This window comes from Gossypium hirsutum, chromosome A08 (genome assembly GCF_007990345.1).
Source record: "Gossypium hirsutum isolate 1008001.06 chromosome A08, Gossypium_hirsutum_v2.1, whole genome shotgun sequence".
Lineage (NCBI taxonomy): Eukaryota > Viridiplantae > Streptophyta > Magnoliopsida > Malvales > Malvaceae > Gossypium > Gossypium hirsutum.
Genome location: NC_053431.1, coordinates 81,263,596 through 81,287,980, shown reverse-complemented (window position 1 = coordinate 81,287,980; position 24,385 = coordinate 81,263,596). Strand labels below are relative to the sequence as shown.

The 24,385-nt window shown below is 33.1% G+C and overlaps 1 non-coding gene across 1 annotated transcript; it reads left to right on the top strand.

Moving 5' to 3' along the window:
• Positions 1 to 21,641: 21,641 nt before the first annotated feature.
• Positions 21,642 to 21,747, top strand: LOC121205650 (small nucleolar RNA R71). Its single transcript, XR_005900726.1, has one exon. It is a non-coding gene; the product is annotated as a small nucleolar RNA R71 (small nucleolar RNA).
• Positions 21,748 to 24,385: the final 2,638 nt, after the last annotated feature.

Below are 24,385 nucleotides of genomic sequence, written 5' to 3'. Positions count from 1 at the left end.
TTCATAAACTTAACCATGCTCCTTTGTTTGCATATATGTCATGCTTCATTTCCATACATATTTCACAGAGACAGATTTTTTCATATTCAGAAAATTTAGTACGATACAAACGTACCTGCATTGGTTATACAATTCATATACTTAATCTCAGATTTCGTACGCTAAAATCAGACAGGTCAGAAACGATACAGATGCTCATAATCAAGTACAATGCCAACGTCCCAGACGTGGTCTTACATGTAATTCAATATCGATGCCTTTGTCCCAGACAGGGTCTTACACGAAATAAAATACGATGTCGATGTCCTAGACAAGGTCTTAAATGTAAATCTCAATCGAGGCTTGTGTCCCAGACACGGTCTTACACGATGTCATAGATAGATGTCAACTTTGCTTAAGAACATACAAAGTTTTTCAGATATTAACATATTATCATACTTTACTCCAAAGATATACATCAGGCACTCAGGGTCATCCAATACATATTACAGTTTATATGTGCAGAATTTATTTCAATTAACAGGTAATTGTAATTTGACTTACCTCGGACGGATTTTGGATAAAGCGAGTTGTCTATTCAACTATTTTAGACTTCCCCCGATCTAAGTCCGATTTTCTTTGTTCTTGATCTAATACAATACAAATCAACCATTCAATCATTCATTTCATTCAATTTAATCCATATACACATATTTAGGGTACTTTACATTTTAGCCCTTACATTTTCACACTTTGACAATTTAGTCCTTTTTTCACAAAATCACCAATAAGCAAAATTTCTTTACAACAAGGGCTAGCCGAATTTTCATGGCTTCTATATAAGACCCTACAGCATTTTCAATTCACAATTTAGTCCTTCAAAACCTCATTTTCAAAATTTAACCCAAATAGCTCAATTTCATCAAAAGCTCAAAGAAAAAACTTATGAACCATCTACCAAGCCTTCATAATTCATTCAAAAACATCACAACACTCATGACATTTCATGAAATCTTTAACAGAAATAGAAATTCAGACATGGGCTTTGAAGAACACGTAGCAACAATCACAGAAACGTAAAAATTATCAAAAATAGACGAAAATTCATACCTTAATCAAGGATTTAGCTAGCCGAATATGAAAACCCCAATTTGATTCTTTTTCTTGCTTCAATTGGCCAATAGAATGGTAAAAATGAATACCATTTTATGTTATAATTATTTAACATATGTTTAATTTACAATTGACCAAAATACCCTTTAGTTATAATTCATTAAAGCTTACCTAACATGTCCATAATTGTCTACCATTAACATAAATGGTAAATTTGACATGTAAGGACCCATATTTTAAAAGCCAAGCCAATTAGGTGCTTTCACATTTAGCACTCAACTTTTACACTTTACGCTATTTAATCCTTTTTCATAATTAAGCATAGAAACAATCAAATTTAATCACAGAAATTTCGCAGATGTAAATTCACATATCACAGACACAAAAAATAATATTAAAATTTTTTTTTAGACACGGATTTGTGGTCCTGAAACTACAATTCTGACTAGGGTCAAAATCGGACTGTTATATCTATGCCAATTCAAACAATTAATTCAATCTCATAAGCACATAAAAGATTATGTGAGGTAACAATGTATTTCTACCTTGAAACAGTTTAATCACAATAATATTGCAAGTTATGCAAGGCTAATGTATCGTTGATACCGTTGCTAATTTAACCCTCAACTACCTTAGATGATTAAACACGCACTGATTAAGTATCATGTCAATTAATTAAAGTTTCAATTCGTTTAAATAATTAATTCATTAGTCACCTTACAATTGCAATGAAATAGTAACTTAGTCATGGTTTTACTCAATCAAACATCTTACTGAGGCCTGTAACAACACAAACACAATTTTAATAACTGAAGTAGACGAAATGTAATCAACCTAACATAAATTAAATTTAAGCCATATTAATTAAATTAAACATATCGACATCACAAATATTTATAGACATGTTCATAACAATAATAAAATTAAAAGGATAATGAACAAGAATCAAATCCGGTGTTCCTCCGAGGCTTGACTAGTTTGCTCTGCTCCTCCTTCTTCACTTGTTCTTGTTGAACTGAGGCTTCCACAAATAGTTGAATGTTGCTCCAAATGGTGTTTGAAGGATTCTTTTTCAAAAGATGAAATCGACAAGGAATAGGGGAAGAAAATAAAGGACAATGGAAGGGAATGAAAAGAGTAAAGTGAGAGAGAAGTGAAGAAATGAATGGGTTTGAGATATGTTCGAAGTTAGCAGCCAAGGGGGTAGTCATAGGTTGAGAGTCTACTAAAAATAGCCAAAATCAATAGCCAAAGTCTCTCCCCATGGCCGGCCACACATGTGGCATGTTGGAAGATTTAAAACATGCTATTTTTAGGTAGGGGCAAATCTTGAAAGGCATGAATAGTGGAGGGGTTTGAATGAAAATTGAAGGAGTCTTCAAGAGCCATTTTTCAAGCCAAATAATAAGCCAAACAAGCTGATTGGATCAGTATGTGAGACGGTTTTGGGCTACCCAGTGCTCGGTTGGATCGATTTTCTCAGTTCAGCTCAACTAGGCCCTTTTCATGATTAATTATTATTTAACCCAAATTAAATTGGATTAAAATTAAAATTAAAATTAATTATATTATGAATTAATACACATAATTTGGACCAGCTTAGGCTGAAAAATTAATTTTCCTTGATGCTTCAAAATTGCTTCTCGGTTTTATGCTTCTAGTAGTGTTTGTCGAGCCATTTTCGCCCTCTGTGCAAATCTGTCGAAAATCATAAAAAATAATAAAAATTTCATATAAAATTAATTAAAATTCAACATATTCATAATTGGAGTTTAATTTAATTAATTTATAATTATTATATATTTTTTGACAAGAATTTTTCCGAAACTACATGAATTTGAGTTAAAAAGGGCATGAAAAAGTGTATATATTTTCGTGTTTCCACACCCCCAAACTTAAGTCATTGCTCGACCCGAGTAATGCACAAATTTGAAAATAATTTCTCGAAAACACCTTTGAAAATTCCTTCAGAACAACATTCTTCCCAAAATTATGATTTTAGTATACTTATGCTCAAGAACAAGAATTTTGAGATTTATGCTACTTCAGTATACATATCATTTAAATTAATCTAAATTATTCTTATGATAGGAAAAATAGACTAAATGCTTCCAAATGAAGACATGTTAAATCCCTACCAATTTGATTTTATTCCTTTATTCAAGATTAAGCTGCAATCATTAAGCTTAAGTTATACCTTCATATGTTGAACATAACAATTTCTCTCCACTAATGTAGGTAGCATAGAAACTTGAATCAATAGGTCTTTAAAAAGGTTGTAATGTGGCTAAGCTAGGGGTAGGTAAAAGATAGATAAATTTAGGCTAATAAACCTTAGACTAAGCTTGAATTGGGCCTTTGAAATAATTACCTTCATTACACCAACTTGTTTTGCTTTCACATGCTCTTTTGTACCTTTTTTTTCTTTCAAATACATATGCTCTTATCTTCTTTTTTTTAATGAGCATTTTATTATATGTACTACAATTTTTTTGAGCATTTGATACTTCTTTCAAATCCCCCAAACTTATTTTCAAATAACATTCTAAATAGTACTAAGTCTAGAGTTTGGGACAATTTAAAGATAATTAAGAGAAAAGTGATGGCTAAATATTGCAAGGGTTCAAATAAAATTAGGCCATATAGTCTCAAAGTTGGGTTCAATGGATAAAAATTCATTAAGGTTGGCTTGAAAGGCTCAAATGGTCCAAACAAAAGTTGCCTATATCATTTTCAACGTTCCATGCTTCCTAGAATTTCGCCTCAAGAAACTACTAAGTCAGTTCTAGAGACTTAAACTTTCATGCATGCCTAACTTTCCTAAGGAACTAAAATTTTATGGTATGATTTGCATGCTTTATAAAAAATACATTTATGTCATATTTCAATTAACATAACAATTATTGAAATAGTCAAACTTTTTTCATATTGAAGTTTAGCATACTTAACAAAATTTTAAATTTTTGAACAAAATATAACCTAATCGTAACTGAAAGAAAAAATTATTCTAAGTGGAAATAATTTCAATTTTTCGATCCCCCTACTTAAGATGAAAAATTTTCTCATTGTTAAAAGTGAATAGATACTAAGGATTCTAGAAAATAGGAGGTGAGTCAATTTGACAGCTTAAGTACCAAGCTCTCTCTAGATCCAATCCTAGACATGTATATATCTATTGCCGCACATTGTACTTTGTAACTTGTCCTTTTTTATTTATGATTTCCACCTCTTATATTATTATGCAAAACTAAAAATTCCTGATAAAACCTAATCCTATTAAATAACCTAAGAAAAAAAATAAAGTCAAGATCTCGCCTTTTTTATTTATTTGCAGATCCCTTCAAATTCGACTCATCTTTTGCTCTATTGTCTTTGTTTTTGCATGAATCACTTCACTTCCTCTTCAATAGTGGACTCCATGAAATCTGGAAACTTAGGCACAAAAATAAACGGGTCATTATATATTTTCGTAAGAACGATTCTCATTGAGTCATCTCGTATTTTTGAATATCTCTAGTTAGCTTGTTGTTGCCACTGCATATGCTGCATTCTGTCCATCAACTTTGACAGCTCATCTTGAAGATCTGGGCTAGGTGATTGAGTCTTGAACATTGAAGTTGCGACATAAGGTTCGGTTACTGGTTTCATTGGTTTTGCCTTATCGAGGATTTCAACTTACTGCATTGGTTCCTTCTCTATGGGATCTTCTTCTTCTTCTTCTTCTTCTTCTTCTTCTTCTTCTTCTTCGGGATCCTCACTTTTTCAACTTTTTGCTGCAAAACAGAGTCTCCGACTACTCGGTAGAGGTCCCAATTTGTGATTGTGCCCTGGCTATAACCTATCTTCTTTACGTTTGCAAGAATTTTAGCTTTCAAGCACAAAGTTCTTATAGTAAAGGGAAAGTAAGCTGGGCCAGAATATCTAGCGGCATAATTCCGCATTTCTCTCAGGATGATTTTTCCCACATCAATAGTCTTTTCGGTCAAAATCGAGAATAATAAGACCATTTGCTCTAATGAAATTGTAGTCACATGTGAAATAGGCATAAGGCTGAATCGAATGAAATAGAACCATACCTTCGTTAGTGGTCTTAAATATTCTCTACGGCAAGTGTGAATTTCTTGCTTTGACATAGTCCACTTTGAACCTGAAACTGTAAGTTCCTCGAGAATTTCTTGCAGATTTTCAGACTCAATATTGCTCATCAAGGAAGAATATCTGTCGTCTTCAAAATTAGGTAATTCAAAGAATTCAATAATAGCATTTGAGGTTATTGGTACCTTGATTCTGTGAATAGAAACTTCCATCAATTCGCTTGAGGTCAAATTCGCACAAAAATTCATAGACTAACTCTTCATCTACACTATCCATAGACTAACTCCTCATCTGCATTAAGTCTTTTCTCACAAAATAACTCCCAATTGAGAGCTTCAGCAATTTGTTGAATACGCTCCATGAAATCAATATAGTTGCTTTCTTTCAGCATAAAGCCTTTTTTTGGGTTCATCTATTAATTCTTGAAAGCGCTTTCATATCCTGCTTTGGCTTCTTCACAGTGGAATTTGTTTTGTGATTCTTCAATTTGAGCAGAGGCATGAGTTCTTTTACGATGCGTTCGCACGTTCGTGTGGCAACTGTCACCATACTTCTGGCTTTTTGGTATTTCAGCATTTCGGCTTTTTGCCGTTCTACGATCTGTTAGTGTGTGTACACACCTGTTAAGCAAGAAGCAGATTAACCCATGCACGATTAACCTAAAATTAACCATAACCTTCCATTAATCTAACATCCTTGTTAATCCAACCCATATTGCTATTGAATATATCCTTAACCAAAACACTACTCACCGAACAGCCGTAGCCTCTCCTTGTTCCAACCATGTATCCTTCCAAATACTTGATCCTTCACAAAATAGTTAATCGATTAATAAGGTTTTGCAAACCCATGAAAATACATCTAAATCCTTAACACTTGCCGATCAAAGAGTAGTCACTTGCAAAGAAAAACAATCGGCTCCACCTTTTGCTAAAGAGATTGAATCCCTATGCACAAACGTACAAAAGAGAGTGTTAAACAAAAGGTTTCTTCCCTTAACCAGAAGAAAAACACCATTCGGACTAAGGTGAACACAAACCTCAACTTCAAAAGAAAAACCACATGAGATTCAGTTTGGAAAACTTACCATCACACAAGAGATTCGACAGTCCCACCGCAAGGAATAGTTACGCATAGAAACGAGTAGAAGCTAATATGAGAGAAAGAGAAGGATGCTATCTATGCCTTAACACGGTTCGGCCAAAGAAGAAACAGAGAGCACTCAATTACAATAAGTTAGAGAGCAAGAGCAAAGACAAGATCGATTTTAACAGACCAAAATCGAAAGAGGAATGAAAGAAAACTCAATTGAACATTCGGCCAACAGAGAGTGTTTGCACAAGAAAAATGAGAAAAGAAGAGAATGGCAACTTCAGTCAACAAAAAAAATGTTGAGAAATGTGGAGAGAAAAGTAGAATATTACTTACTAGAATCGAAAGACCCTAAATACCAAAACTCGAAAAAAATCAGAAAACTAAGAGGAAAAAACACCAAAAGCACATGGCTAACAAAAAGAGAAGCACAATTTTTGGCACCCGTACATGCACTTCCCAAACCCCATTAGCCGAATTTGCATATTCACTTTTCCCAATCAGCTTCAAACTCTCCAAATTTGAATATTCCTCGATTTTCTCCTTAAATCTCTCCCCTTATCACTCCAAAAATCACTCAAATAACTCCTCCATGACCACTTCAACTTAGAGTCCCAAACCAACACCAATACTAGCTGTCCATGTAACAAAATAAATATCCATCATAATACTATGGCGACACTCGAACCCTTGACCACATGTACACTCCTAATGCCTCCTTGCCACTTGACCACCTACTTCCTTGCGTCACCTTTTAACCTTAATTATTTAAAAGACTTACTACCTAACATTCAGTGTTTTATTCACTTAAAACCAAAAATTTTAGTAAAGCCCAGGTTTGAACCCAGGACTTTTCCAACTCCTTTTAGGACCCTTAACCACTTAAGCAGACATGCAATTTTGTCATTTCCTTGCACAATTAAATACTTATATGCAACCTCATTATGAACCCAAACCCAAGGCCCAATACTTCTAGGCCCAAATTCGGGGCGTTACACATTTGATCTGTACACTTTTTAAACAAGTATGGTTCTTCCTAAAAATAGTATTTCACATCGTGAAGAAACTTTTTCTTTTGACGGTACGTCTTATCAATCGGCATCAAACCATAAGCTAAATAGTTAGCAATACCAGTAAACCAAGGGATATTATGGACATGATTTACCTTTAGTACGTGTTCATTTGGAAATGCCTCCTGAATAGGTATAAGTGGAGAATTCCCTTCTTGCGGCTCCAATTTGGACAAGTGGTCTGCTACTTGGTTTTCTACTCCCTTTCGATCTTGAATTTCTAGATCGAACTCTTGAAGTAAAAGTACCCATCAAATTAGTCTCGGCTTAACGTCTTTCTTGGCAAGTAAATACTTAATTGTCAAATGATCCATATAGACAGTCACTTTGGTACCTATAAGATAGGATCAAAACTTGTCAAAAGAAAATACAGTAGTAAGTAACTCTTTCTCTGTTACCGAATAATTCAGTTGAGCTCCTGTCAGAGTTTGACTTGAGTAGTAGATGGGATGAAAAACTTTATTCCTTCGCTGGCCTATGACAACTTCTATCACAAAGTCACTTGCATTGCACATCAATTCAAATGGAAAATCCTAGTTTAGTGTGACGATTATGGGTGCCGAAACTAACTGACTCTTCAAATCTTTGAAAACTCTTAAGCACTCATCAAATTTGAACGTCGTGTCCTTCTCCAATAATTTGCATAAGGGTTTAGGGATTTTGGAGAAGTCTTTGATAAATCTTCAGTAGAAATCGACCTGGCCTAAAAAGCTCCTAGCACTCTTTACAGATGTTGGAAGTGGGAGTTTCTCAATAACGTCTACCTTTGCTTTATCTACCTCGATTCCATGACTCGTTATGTGATGCCCTAGAACAATACCTTCTCGTACCATTAAATGACACTTTTTCCAATTGAGTATGAGGTTTTTTTCTTCACATCGCATTAGTACCTTGGCTAGATTGGCTAGACAATCATATATGTATTTCCGAATACTGAAAAATCATACATAAAGACTTCCAAGTATTTCTCAACCATATTAGTAAAAATAGGCATCATACATCTTTGAAATATAGTAGTTACATTACATAAACCAAATGGCATGCATCTAAATGGAAATGTACCATACGGGCAGGTGAATGTTGTCTTGTGTTGAACTTCTGGTGCTACTGTAATCTGATTATAACCTGAGTATCCATCGAGAATACTGTAACAGTCTCACCCTGCGAGTCTATCTAGCATCTGGTCCAAAAATGAAAAAGGGAAGTGATCTTTCCTAGTCTCCTTGTTTAGCTTTTGATAATAAATGCAATTCTTGATCCTGTAACCGTTCTAGTCGGTATCAACTCATTATTCTCGTTTTCAATAACCATAATACCTCATTTTTTTGGCACACACTAGACTGAACTTACCCACGAACTGACTGAGATAGGGTAAATTATACCCGCATCTAACCACATGATATTTTTTTCTTTACCATGTCCTTCATGATGGGGTTCAGTCTTTGTTTTCGATCAATCGTCCCTTTTTCACCATCTTCCAGGATGATCTTGTGCATGTATATAGACGGACTAATACCATGAATATCGACTATGGTCTATCCGATAGCCTTTTTGAATTATTTCAGTACTAGGATGAGGTTCTCTTCTTACTCAACAGTTAACTCCGCTGAAACAACCATATGCATAGTAGAAACGTTACCTAAATAAACATATTTTAAATTGGAGGGAACTACCTTCAGTTCTAATTTAGGTGGCTTTTCAATTGACGTTTGTGGTTGGGCATAATTCCTATTCTTAAACTCTAAAGATTCAAAGCAAGATTGCAAAATAAATTCCCTTTGATTAGCTTCTAGAAAAGCTAAGTATTCATCCTCCTCTTCATCACTTGGAGGGTTTGATGTCAAAATTTGTTCCGATGGGTCCTCAACATAGTTGAGTTCCTTTCCATGATTAATTCCTCTAAATCAGACATTGCAGAACAATCATCAATTGTGTCAAGAAATCGCATAGACTTTAATATATTAAATGTTACCTGGTCGTCCTGAACATGCATAGTAAGCTCGCCCTTCTGCACATTAATAAGGGTCCTTCCAGTTGCTAGGAAAGGCCTTCTTAGGATGATTGGCACTTCTTTGTCAGCTTTAAAGTCTAGAATAACAAAGTCAGTAGGAAAAATAAATTTAACTACACATACCAACACGTATTCAATTTTTCCTTTTGGATGTGCTAAGGATCGATCTGCTAATTGAAGTGTAACTGTAGTAGGTCTAACTTCACCTATCCCCAACTTCCTAAATATTGAAATGAGCATCAAGTTGATACTCACATCCAAATTACATAGTGCCTTACTATAATATGTTGCTCCAATATTGCAAGGTATGGTAATATCCAGGATTCTTCAACTTTGGGGGTAGTTTGTCTTAAAGACATGCACTACATTTGTCAGGGCTACCGTCTCAAATTCTCCAAGTCTTCATTTTTTTGACAAAACATCCTTTATGAATTTGCTGTAGTTTGGCATTTGTTCAAGTGTTTCAACCAACGGGATGTTGATATGAAGTTGCTTGAGTACATCTAGGAACTTCTTGAATTGAACCTCCTGCTTCTGCTTCTGAAGTCTTTGATGGTAGGGTGGTGGCGGCTTCTTTACTAGAACTGGTTGATTCATCTTCTGTGGAAATTCTGCATCTAATGAAGTTGATAGTTTATCAAAATTGATTGGTTCAAAAATTACCTTATCGGGCTTTGCAGTTCTGATTCTGGTGAAACTAAAATTTCAACACTCGGTTGAACTTACTTTGAGTCTTGAGCATCAGCTTGCTCCTATTAAACTTCGATGATTTTGGGCTCTAATGTCTCTCTACTCCTCAATCTCAACGCTTTACAATGCTCCTTCCCTGGATTCCTCGGATTCTTTGTATCACTAAGTAAAGCACCTTGTGGTCGATTTCTAAGTTTAGTTTCAAGTTGGCCCATTTGGTTTTCCAGGTTTTTTAATGTAGCTACTTGGCTTTAGATCAAGGCATCATTCTTGGCTATGTATGCCTTCAATAAGTTTTCTAGGCCATTGGATGGTTCAACTTGAGGTTGCTTCTAAACTTGTTGGATAAAAATAGGTGGCTGGGTCAGTCTAGGTTGGGCATATCTGTTACTGGGTCCAGCCCCTTCGTTACTCTAGGAGAAATTACGATGGTTTTGCCATAATGGGTTTGTAATAGCCCAATTTAGACCCTATTCAGAATGGTGGTTTCGAGACCATGAATTCGAGTCAGAAAAATATTTTAAAATTATTTTCTGTGTTTATTATGTGTGAATTTATATCTGTGAATTTTTCGTGCTTTAATTTTATCATTTCAGTGCCGATTTAATAAAAAGGGCTTAATCGCGTAAAATGAAAATTTGGTGGTTAAATAGGAAAGGGTTGAATTGTTGTTCTCTTTATAAATGGAGGTATTTATGTTGCAATTTTACCATGATAACATGCAATGGACGGTAGTGGCCTTATTATATCATGGTTTTATATTTTATTACAAAGGTTATTTATGTAAAATAGTTAATAATATAAGTTATAATAAAACATAAAAATTAAAAATATGCTTTCATAATACATTGTTTTTGCCGAAACATAAAAGAAAAGAAAAGAAACAAGGGTTCAAGGGTTCAGAAAATTGTTAAGCTCAATTAAGGTATGTAACTAGCTCTGTTTTTGATAATTTTTATGTTTTTGAGTTCGTTGCTATGTTATCTACAAAGCCCATGCTTGAATTTTTGATTTTGATGAATATTTTTAGTTATGAAATTGATGAATATTTGAGCTATGTGATGTTTGTTGATGAAATATGAAAGAGATGTTTTGGATTAACATGTTTTGTATTGGAATTTTTGATGATTTTGAGTAATTAGGACTAAATTGAAAAAATAATAAATTGAGGGACCAAAATGTGAAATAAATGAAATATATGGACTTGTGTGAACACAAGGAAGATTCGGCCTAAGCATGATATATTGAAATTTTGCATTTTTGTATTTTGTGCAATAGGGACTAAATTGTAAAAAGTGTAAAATGTCAAGGGTAAAATGATAATTTTCCCATTTATGTGTTTTTGGATTAAATTGAATAAAAATATGTTTGAATGAGTTTAATTTGAATATGTTTAGATCAAGAACCAAAGATGTAATATCCCGAATTAGGGCCTAATCAGAATAGTGGTTTCGTGACCACAAATACGAGATAGAAATAATTATTTTATAATTATTTTGAGGTCTATGATATGTTTGCATGATTGTGTGAAAATTTCGTGAAGAAATTCTATGCATAAAGTGCTTAATTTGAAGTTAGGGACTAAATTGAATAAGTTGCCAAACTTGCATTCTAGAAGTTTCTAGTATGAAATTGCTTTGAAATATTAATTAGGAGGTCTAAAATAGCAATTTGACCAATTTCAAAGTTTATGGACAAATATTGGACATGAATGGAATTTTTGGAAAATTTAGTAGTAAGGGCATTTTGGTCATTTAGGGGTAAAATGAATTAAAATACAAAATTAAAAGCCAATTTTGCTCATCTTCTTCACCATGGACGTGTATACCAAGGGAGACTCCATGGCTAGGGTTTCCAAGCTTCCAAGCTCGATTATGAAGGAAATCGAGATTCAGGATTAAATCGGGAAAATACAAGGTTATCGACTAAAATGGTAAATTGTTATTTCTGGATCGAGATACGTTCGTATCATAATAATAATGCAATGTTATGTTTGAATTATATTTCTTACTATTATTGCATATATTTTATGATTTAATATATTGGAAAAGTTGATGGAATGGTGTTTATGATGTGGAAATATGACATGAAAGAATGTTACATGAAATGCAAGAAAATGAAGATACATGACAAGTGATATATGAAATATGTGATATATGTTATGTAAATTCTTAAAAGATGATTTGATGAGTTGTGTCTTATTATACTATAAATGGACAATTGGTACTATAGATAGTGAGATCGACACTTCGAGTAAATTCGTACATAAATAATCTATCGATTCTTTTTATGTTATTATATTTTGATATCATATGAAATGTGGCTGCCTATCAAATAGTTATTTGATGTAAATTATGAATTTAAATTGATTACGGACAATTTAGTAAAATGTTGAAAGGTGAGGAATTTTCCGATTGAACCTTCGGAATAAAAACGATACGAATGATCTATTGTGAGTTCGCATGTGTAGTACTAAGTGCAGGCTACTATGCGTACCCGAAAACTGTGATCACATGTGTAGTACTAAGTGCAGGCTACTACGTGTATTAGATGGTGAGGTCACATGTGTAGTACTAAGTGCAGGCTACTACGTGTACCAGACTATTGGTCGCATGTGTAGTACTAAGTGCAGGCTACTATGCGTACCAGATAGCTTTGGCTACAAGTGTGGAAATGGGAAAATGTGCAGGCAATTGTGTATCTGTTATTATTCCGATGAGTTCAACGGGAAATCGATTAAATGAAAATACATGTGAAAGTGATTATGCGATGAACAAGTGCAAGTATATGTTTATTTGAATTTATGAGCAATATGCTCAATATTTGAGCAAACCTCGGTAAAATGGAATGGATTAAGTGAAATTGTGTAAAAGTGAACTTTAGTAGTAAAATAGTATTAGACAGCAGCAGTGCATGACTTTGAAAATTCACTAAAAATTGTGTAAGTTGAATTAAATTTAAAAAAGAATTATGGAAATAAAGCTTAATGAGTCTATTTTCACATGAAAGAAACAGGGGAAGCAAAAGAATTCTATATTGTGTGATATTTGAATTCTTGTGAAACAGGGTCTGAATGAATTCGAGATCCCCTGTTCTGACTTTAGAAATTCACCATAAATTGAGAGTCATACCTTACATGCATGGATTCCTTATTGAATCTAATTTTAAGGGAAACAAATGGCATGGTTGTTGGAATTCTGTACAGGGAGAAATTCGGTTCGTAGTGCACAGGGTTCAGAGTAGTAATACCCTAAAATAGGGGAGACTTTAACTAATAAACTTTACTAAATGGCCTGACCAAAAATTCTAGAAAAAAATTAGTAAGTAGACATATGCGTCTAGTGTCATAGAAAATTTACGGAATTGGATTTCGAGTTTTGTAACTTGAGATATGATTTTTTTAACACTAGGACTCTAGAAAATAGCCTGTCCTAAATATGTGTAATTGTACAATTATAGTGTTTTATCTTGAAAAGCATGGTAGTAATTGCTTATTATTTTCATAAGAACTTACTAAGCGTAAAGCTTACCCATCCTCTCCATTTCTTTAGTATTGGCAGGTCGGCTCGGGGTTGGAGATCGTCGGAGGCAAAATCACACTATCAAACTATCATTTTTGGGAAAATTAATTCAAATATTATAAATATCAAGTGAGTGGCATGTATAGGAAGTTGGTTTGTGATATGTATTTTTATTATGATTTTGACCATACGAATTAGTCTGCATTGAGTTATCGTATAAAATCATGAGATGTGGTCCTTACCCATTATGGTTTATAAGTTTAATTAATCGTGCCATGTCCTATGTTTTGATGTGACGATATAGTTAGCTTTGTTTGTTATGAATGTGTTCGAAAAGTTTTGAATTAAATGAAATTTTATGGCTCGATTTTCGTCTATGTGTATTGTTAAGTTTGGTAATGCCTCGTACTCTGTTCCGACCTTGGGTACAGGTAAGAGGTATTACATTTAGTGGTATCAGAGCTATGGCTTAGTCAGTTCTCGGACTAACCTAGCATGTGTAAAAGTCCAGCTATACATGCCACTGATCCGTGATAGTGTGATGTCTCCCGACGCGTATGAGCACCGTCTTGCTTAGACAGAGGTACTGTCCAACCGAGCTACACTGACCATGTTCAATGTGATGCGAAGGTGTTTGAATAAAATTACGATTATTATGAGTCTCAATTTAGAAAAGTATGAATAAAAGTTTATGATATATATATATAAGTGATAACACATGAGATGAAAGGTCATGTTGTGATAAATATCCATACTTGCTTGATGCTCATATAATGTAGTGCACTTGGCTTACTTGATAAGATGAACGGGATAAATAGAAATTCGTAGAAGTATGAGTAAAAGGTCCTAATATCATGATATGAATGAAAATGTCATTGCCTTGATTGAACGTTGAATGTTGATGAATGTCAATGATATTTTTTATGAGATAAATGATTATAATGAAATGAATTTATCTATGTTAAATTGTTTGGACTGAATTATGTGATTGTAATTATATGTATATGATGATGCATGAAACGAAAGTTGTGATTGTGATATAAACATCTATGTTTGTTTAACCCTTATATGATGTCATGAGTATGGTTTGTTCGAGTAGATGAATGGATAAGTCAAGCTATCCAGAAAACATAGGATGCATGCATAATTATACTTGACTAAATGAGATAACTGGAAAGTGGGCATTAAATCAATATGAATGTTAGTTACTCGAAATGAATAACATGATTGAGATATGATTGCTATGAAGAAAACTGTGTTACATGTATATGTATATGAGAGTTGAATCAGAGGCCCTATGACCCCTTTCCCCTTACCAAAATGGTGTTTTATAATGGAATTTCATGAGATTTATACTGAATAAGTTTCCGGTTGAGAAACCAAAGAGTTCAGTGCTAGAATAATTATAAATATGATTAGAGATTGAAGAATGAATTGATAAGTAAAGTCAAAGCTAGAAAAGTATCAAATTGGCATAAGGATTATTGGAGTTATGCACTGTTCCAGTTAGAGAAGAAATTTATTTTGATAAATCGAATTACTAAGGTACAAGGTCGAGAAAAGTGCAAATAAAAAATTATTCAGAACTAGTCTTCTTTAGTGAAAAGTAATATGAAATTTGTGATGGTAGAAATAGTTGGGGAAATGATATCTGAAATGTGTAATATCTGAGTGTGACAGTTACGGTTGGACAGATTTTAGCAGTTTCTTCTAAGATGTTCTATGTGTTTATCCGTTCCCAAAAATATTTCTATGGTTATTGATCTTTTGAAGAAATTCTTGTTATATGGGGATGTTTTCTAATCCTGATGTTAAATGAAAGCATTGGTAGCCTGACTGGTTTATAATTTATATTGCTCTATTCCTTTGGGCATTCTATTATATTCTGCCTGATATAAAAAAAAATTGATGAGAGAATATGTATGATACTATGATTCTGTTTCTTCTACTTGATGCTCCATTGGATATGTATATATATGGGAAGATACATTGTTCTTGTTGCATTTGATTCCAGTGAGACTAAATGATGTTTTCTACTGGATTTCTTTATTCGGTTTTCTTGTTATCTTTATTCCGTAATTTGTCAACTATGACTCATGTTCGGAGTGCATTCTTCAACTCGTGATAATCATGTCAAGTATGGCTATACTTCTGATTTGATTTGGGTGATGTGGTGATTTCAGTATTAGGATTTTTCTAATTTTCGTGTAAGGTTTGACAACAGTAAAGGTATAAGTGATAAAAGTGCGAGTTTCAATCGGTATGGTGGATTACTTCTCTCAAGTAAGTTAATTATAGTTAATGTCTTCAATTGAGATATTTTAGTACTTGAGCTAATGCAATTGAGACGGTTTTGATTAACGTAATGAATGAATAGTAAAGGATGGCATGATGCATTGTTTTGTAACTAGAAGAAAGGATTATTTTCGAGGTTATATCAGAATTATTTCCGTAGAGGAAAGTGGAAAATGTGATAGTGAGTAGCAAACTAAAAGAGTACAGTGAGGATCGACTTCTTATAATGAATTTCAGAATATATGAGAAATTAAAGAGATATATTGGAGGCACCGCCTGTGTGAAAGTTCTTCAACACTGAATATGAAATTGAGGAATCTAAGTGAAGATCACCTTTCTGGTAAGATTTTCGGGGACGAAAATCCCTAAAGGGGGAGAATTGTAATATCCCAAATTAGGGCCTAATCGGAATAGTGGTTTCGTGACCAAAAATCTGAGATAGAAATAATTATTTTATGATTATTTTGAGATCTATGATATGATTGCATGATTGTGTGAAAATTTCGTGAAGATATTCTATGCATAAAATGCTTAATTTGAAGTTAGGGACTAAATTGAATAAGTTGCAAAACTTGCATTCTAGAAGTTTCTAGTATGAAATTGCTTTGAAATATTAATTAGGAGGTCTTAAATAGAAATTTGACCAATTTCAAAGTTTATGGACAAATATTGGACATGAATGGAATTTTTGGAAAGTTTAGTAGTAAGGGCATTTTGGTCATTTAGGGGTAAAATGAATTAAAATACAAAATTAAAAGCCAATTTTGCTCATCTTCTTCACCATGGACATGTATACAAAGGGAGACTCCATGGCTAGGGTTTCCAAGCTTCCAAGCTCGATTATGAAGGAAATCGAGATTCGGGCTTAAATCGGGAAAATACAAGGTTATCGACTAAAATGGTAAATTGTTGTTTCTGGATCGAGGTAAGTTTGTATGATAATAATAATGCAATGTTATGTTTGAATTATATTTCTTACTATTATTGCATATATTTTATGATTTAATATATTGGAAAAGTTGATGGAATGGTGTTTATGATGTGGAAATATGACATGAAAGAATGTTACATGAAATGCAAGAAAATGAATATACAATACAAGTGATATATGAAATATGTGATATATGTTATGTAAATCCTTAAAAGATGATTTGATATTTGAGTTGTGTCTTATTATACTATGAATGGACAATTGGTACTATGGATAGTGAGATCGACACTTCGAGTAAATTCGTACATAAATAATCTATCGATTCTTTTTATGTTATTATATTTTGATATCATATGAAATGTGGCTGCCTATCAAATGGTTATTTGATGTAAATTATGAATTTAAATTGATTACGGACAATTTAGTAAAATGTTGAAAGTGAGGAATTTCCCGATTGAACCTTCGGAATAAAAATGATACGAATGATATATTGTGAGGTCGCATGTGTGGTACTAAGTGCAGGCTACTATGCGTACCCGAAAACTGTGATCACGTGTGTAGTACTAAGTGCAGGCTACTACGTGTATTAGATGGTGAGGTCACATGTGCAGTACTAAGTGCAGGCTACTACGTGTACCAGACTGTTGGTCGCATGTGTAGTACTAAGTGCAGGCTACTATGCGTACCAGATAGCTTCGGCTACAAGTGTGGAAATGGGAAAATGTGCAGGCAATTGTGTATCTGTTATTATTCCGATGAGTTCAACGGGAAATCGATTAAATGAAAATACATGTGAAAGTGATTATGTGATGAACAAGTGTAAGTATATGTTTATTTGAATTTATGAGCAATATGCCCAATATTTGAGCGAACCTCGATTAAATGGAATGGATTAAGTGAAATTGTGTAAAAGTGAACTTTAGTAGTAAAATAGTATTAGACAGCAGCAGTGCATGACTTTTAACATTCACCAGAAATTGTGTAAGTTGAATTAAATTTAAAAACAAATTATGGAAATAAAGCTTAATGAGTCTATTTTCACATGAAAGAAACAGGGGAAGCAAAAGAATTCTATATTGTGTGATATTTGAATTATTGTGAAACAGGGTCTGAATGAATTCGAGATCCCCTGTTCTGATTTTAGAAATTCATCATAAATTGTACAAAAATTATTAAGAGTCATACCTTACATGCATGGATTGCTTATTGAATCTAATTTTAAGGGAAACAAACGGCATGGTCGTTGGAATTCTGTACAGGGAGAAATTCGGTTTGTAGTGCACAGGGTTCAGAGTAGTCATACCCTGAAATAGGTGAGACTTTAACTAATAAAATTTACTAAATGGCCTAACTAAAAATTCTAGAAAAAAATTAGTAAGTAGGCACATGAGTCTAGTTTCATAGAAAATTTACAGAATTGGATTTCTAGTTTTGTAACTTGAGATATGATTTTTTTTAACACTGGGACTCTAGAAAACAACCTGTCCTGAATATGTGTAATTGTACAATTATAGTGTTTTATCTTGAAAAGCATGGTAGTAATTGCTTATTATTTTCATATGAACTTACTAAGCGTAAAGCTTACCCATCCTCTCCATTTCTTTAGTATTGGCAGGTCGGCTCGGGGTTGGAGATCGTCAGAGGCAAAATCGCACTATCAAACTATCATTTTTGGGAAAATTAATTCAAATATTAGAAATATCAAGTGAGTGACATGTATAGGAAGTTGGTTTGTTATATGTATTTTTATTATGATTTTGACCATACGTATCAGTCTGCATTGAGTTATCGTATAAAATCATGAGATGTGGTCCTTATCCATTATGGTTTATAAGTTTAATTAATCGTGCCATGTCCTATGTTTTGATGTGATGATATAGTTAGCTTTGTTTGTTATGCATGTGTTCGAAAAGTTTTGAATTAAATGAAATTTTATGGCCCGGTTTTCATCTATGTGTATTGTTAAGTCTGGTAATGCCCGTACTCTGTTCCGGCCTTGGATACGGGTAAGGGATGTTACAAAAGAAATCAGATTTGGATCGGGGGAAAGCTATAGTTGTTGACTAGCCATCCTATTCCGGTTTTCATCGTTCGAGGTAAGTTTATAAGCAAGAAAATGCTGTTAATTTTGAACAAATGTAAACTTAAAATGTTGAATTGGATTTTATGAGTATTTATATATCATGATTGAGTGTGTATATGCTTAGGAATTAAGTTTATGAGTTTGATTCGACTGAGTTATGATGTCCGAAAGCTCCGTACGAACTGTAGGATTCCAATATGTGTTTTCTTGTAAGACCACGTCTAGGACGTTGACATTGATATATGTGTTTTCGTGTAAGACCAGTCTGGGACACTGGCATCGATATATGTGTTTTCCTGTAAGACCACATTTGGGACATTGGCATCGATAGGTGGTTACGTGTAAGACTATGTCTAGGACATCGACATCGTATTTTATTCGTGTAAGACCCTGTCTGGGACAGTGGCATCGATATGAGATGACATGTAAGACCACGTTTGGGACGTTGGCATTGTTTGAATTATGTGATTATCCGAGTATCCTATTCAATTCTGAATGGTTCAACGAGCAATGATAAGTTGTGTTCGAAGGTGTAAAATGAGCTAAAACGATCAGGTATGAGTTAGTTGATTACTTATTTGAAAAATAAGGTAAGTTGACCATTATGTATGTGATGTAAATTACATAAGTTACTAATGTGAATATATGTGCCTTGTGAAGTATATTCGGCCATTGTTATGTATATGCATATGATATTATATTTTGATTCATGTGTATATGTATATGGGTATAAATATACTTGATAACATAATGATATTTAGCTTTGAACTCGAAAGATATTTTGTTAATATATATGTGATTTCGGCCATAAATAAGTTTATATGTGAAAGTAAATGATATACGTGAAATCATAAGATTGAAGTCTAATATGATTATAATAGAATAATTTGGTTTAGTTTAAATGAATTGATTATGTCATTGAATTGTTTATTTGCTTATGACTTGCTAAGCTATGATAGCTTAATGTGTGTGTTTATGTTTGCCTCCGTTTTATAGATTTTGGAATTAGTTACGAGCTCGGGGATCGTCAGCAAAGTCCATCACACTATCGACTGTCTTTGGTATTTTATAATTTTTGAAACTATGGCATGTATAGGTTGGATTATATCTTTGAAATGTTGAATTTTGGTTTATGTATAGTTTAAGCCATGTGAAATTGGCTTAACTTCTATGCTTGAATTTGGTTATGTTTGAATATGGTTTGAGTTCATTTTGGTTATAATGTTACGTAATATGAATGAATGGTATTTATGATAGGTGTTATATTCTTTGGAAATGGCTTGATAATGATGTTAGTTATGATGTGTAATCGGTCATGTATTTAGCTCATTTCGGAAATTATGTTCATGGTATATGTGCATGTTGTGCTTGGCTATATGAATCGGCTTGAGTAATGATTTAGTTGATGGATGTATTTTTGCCATAATATATATGTCTTTATAAGCTTTGTTATGTATAAGTAAATGAATATGAGTTGAAGTGTGGATATTTGGTTGTGGAATGGAATAGATAAAGATATAAGATTATTACCTTTGTTCATTGTTTATAAATGAAATGTTAAGCATAATGAATAGTTTGTAAAATGACTATGTTTAGATTTGGCAAACAAGGTGAATTAACTTTCGGTGGATGTTAAATAATTGAAGTGTTATTTTTTTGATGATAAAATAGGACTGCTTTGGCTATAGGGATTTATATAAATATATTTAGCTGAATATGTAAATATTAAATTAGTATTGAATATGACTTTTGTTAATTTACTTGATAAGTGATAATAGCATGTTAAAACTTGGTGTTGGTTTGCTAAAATTTTTTGGATGAATAGCTATTATGTATTGTATCTATACATATATAAATGTTGTGATGTTGTGATTGGTAAAATAATATATTTGATTATTCGATTGGTCCATGGATATGTTTCATGCTTGTAAAGTGTTTGAGCATATTAGAAGTTGACATTAAATAAGACATACGTGGTTAGCATGTTATATATGTTTGGCTAAAGTTTAAAAAAAATGACCATATGAATAGTAACTTAGGTTTTATTATTATAAGTAAGTTGGTTTAGATAAATTTGTAATAAGGTGGTATGTTCATATGTTTATATCCGGTCATTTGATAACAATTATATTTGAATATTAATTAATTTATGTGTAACTTCAAAATATTTGGTTTGGTTTAGAATATGTTCAAATATGGTAAGTTAGAACGATTAAATCCTAGTTGTATCCATGAATGTCTGAAAGTTGTGTTTCGTTTGGTAATACCTCATAATCCCTTTCCGACGATGGATATGGGTTAAGAGTGTTACAGGGTTATAGGAATTGGATTGTAGTCCTTGCCTTCCTTGATTTTAGTTCTCGTTACCCATGTAATACACATATTCTAGGTTTGATGGACATTCTTCGAACAGATGTCCTTCCCCACAATAGACATAAGCTACATTTTCAAGTTGGTTTGGTGGCTATGCTGCAAAACTATTAAACCCATTACTGGTAAATTTTTTAAGCATTGAGGAAATTAGCATACCTGAGATGCGAGTAAAATGAGATCGTCTACTTCATGTATTCTAGCGACTCATCTTCCTGACGTTGCTCAATTGGTTGGCCATTGATAATTGTTACTGGCAATCCTTTTGATGATTTTATAAGCCTCATTATAAGATTTAGAAAGGATAGCACCGTTAGTAGAAGCGTCCACTACCATTCTCGTATGGGCATTGAGACCATTATAAAACATCTCAAGTTGGATGCAGTGTGGGATTCCATGATGAGGGCATTTCTGTAATAATTTTTGTACCTTTCCCATGCCTCATACAATGACTCATCATCCATTTGTTGTAAAGCAGTGATCTCGTTCCTCAACTTAGCATTCTTGCTAGGTGGGAAATACTTCATGAGGAATCTTTCTGCTAACTCTTGCCATGTGGAAATTGAATTTGGCGGCAATGAGTTCAACCAGGCTCGAGCTCTGTCCCTTAGTGAATATGGGAAAAACTTCAATCATAGTGCATCTTCAGGTACTTCAGCTAACTTGAATGAATCACTCACCTCCATGAATAGTCTTAAGTGCAGGTGAGGATCTTCGGTAGGCATTCCATTGAATTGGCCCACTATCTGAAGCATCTGGAACATGGCTGGCTTCAGCTCGAATTGTTGTGCCTCGATTTCTGGTCTCCTAATACTAGGATTAAGATCATGAAACACTAGCATGGCATACTGTCTTAGAGCTCTATCCCTATTATCAGTGATAAAGATTAGATTTTGAGCAAGGTTTGCTCCGTTTCCTTGATTCGGATTTTCGAGGTTCATCTCTTCAGTCCTTCTCTGACTTGCTTGTCTTTTTCATTGTTGACAAGTTCTTTCAATCTCAGGGTCTACAGGAAGTAAATCGGTAATTCGGTCAATACTGATAAACACCTTAAAAAAACAAAAAAATAATTAATTAAGTTAAACTTCAACAGAAAAATAAACCAAAATGCAAAATTAACAAATTCACAAATAATGATTTTTTAAAACAGTCCCCGGAAACGGCACCAAAAACTTGTAACGATAGAAATATGCAAGTGTACACAATTGCAACAAGTAATAAAGTGACAAGTAACTGTCGAGTTATCGTACCCACAGAGACTGTGAAAAGAATTATTTATGGTGCAATTTTAAAAATACTTTGGTGAAGAAAAATATTTTGATTTGAGGAGGTGATTAAAAATTAGGATTTTAACTAAGTAAAGTAAATAAAAATAAAATAAAAGTTCCAATGCAAGATTTCAAAAGATTATTTTAATCAAGATGATATAATTGTGCTAGATTAATTACATTTCTTAACTTAGAATTATTAAACTCATGTTTATGTTGTTACGAATAAATTCACGGCAACTCGGTAATTTGCTAACTTATGAACATACTTACTTACCAAAATCCATTTATCTCTTGACTATATCTATATGTCAATTCAACTGATTAAACAAATTTTAAAAAACAAATGTGTTAATGCACATACATACTTATGAAATTAAAATAATCTCTTGTACATATCTCTATGCGAGTTCAAACAATTAATTCAATCTCATAAGCACATAAAAGATTACACGAGGTAACAATGTATTTCTACCTTGAAACAGTTTAATCACGATAATCTTACAAGTTATGCAATGCTAATGTATCATTAGATATCGTTGCTAATTTAACCCTCAGCTACCTTAGATGATTAAACATGCACTGATTAAGTATAATGTCAATTAATTAAAATTTCAATCCTTTTAACTAATTAATCATTAGTCACCTTACACTTGTAATACAAGAATAACTTAGTCATGATTTTACTTAATCAAACATCTTATCGAGGCCTGTAACAAAACAAACTTAGTTTTAATAACTCAAGTATTTTAATAACTCAAGTATACATAAACATGTTTAGTTTTAATAACTCAAGTATACATAGATATGTTCATAACAACAACAATAAAATTAAAAGGATAAGGAACAATAGTCAAATTTGGTGTTTCTCCGAGGCTTGACTAGTTTTCTCTACTCTTCCTTCTCCGCTTTTTCTTGTTGAACAGAGACTTCCATGAATAGTTGAATGCTACTCTAGATGGTGGTTGAAGGAATCTTTTTCAAGATGTGAAATCGATAAAGGAATACGGGAAGAAAATGAAGAATAATGGAAGGGAATGAAGAGAGAAAAGTGAGAAAAATGAATAGGTTTGAGATATGTTGAGAAGGGGGTATTTATAGGCTGAGAAGGCTGCTAAAAATAGCCAAAATCAGCAGGCAAAGAATCCCCCCATGGTCGGCCACACATGTGGCATGTTTGAAGATTTCAAACATGCTATTTTTAGGTAGGGGAAAATCTTGAAAGGCATGAATAGTGGAGGGATTTGAATGAAAATTGAAGGAGTCTTCAAGAGCCATTTTGCAAGCCAAATAATCAGCCAAATGAGCTGATTGGGTCAGCATGTGGGACAGTTTTGGGCTGCCCAATGCTCAGTTGGATCGGTTTTCTTGGTTCAGCTCAATTAGGCCCTTTTCATAATTAATTAATAATAATTTATTTAACCCAAATTAAATTGGATTAAAATTAAAATTAAAAATATTATGAATTAATAAACATAATTTGGAAAATCTTAGGCTGAAAAATTAATTCACCTTGATGTTTCAAAATTGCTTCTCGATTTTGCACTTCTAGCAGTGTCTGCCGAGCCTTTTTTGCCCTTTGTACAAATCTGTCAAAAATAATAAAAATTTGATATAAAATTAATTAAAATTCAAAATTTTCATAATTTGAGTGAAATTTAATTATTTTATAATTATTATATATTTTTTGACAAGAATTTTATCAAAACTGCATGAATTTGAGTTAAAAAGGACATAAAAAAGGGTGTATATTTTTGTGTTTCCAAAGGTCCACCAGTGTTCTGGCAAACCGGGATCATCAATCAGTTGGATGAACTAAGGGTTTGACAAGATTTAGGAAAGAGAGTGTTCACCAAGGTAGTTTCGG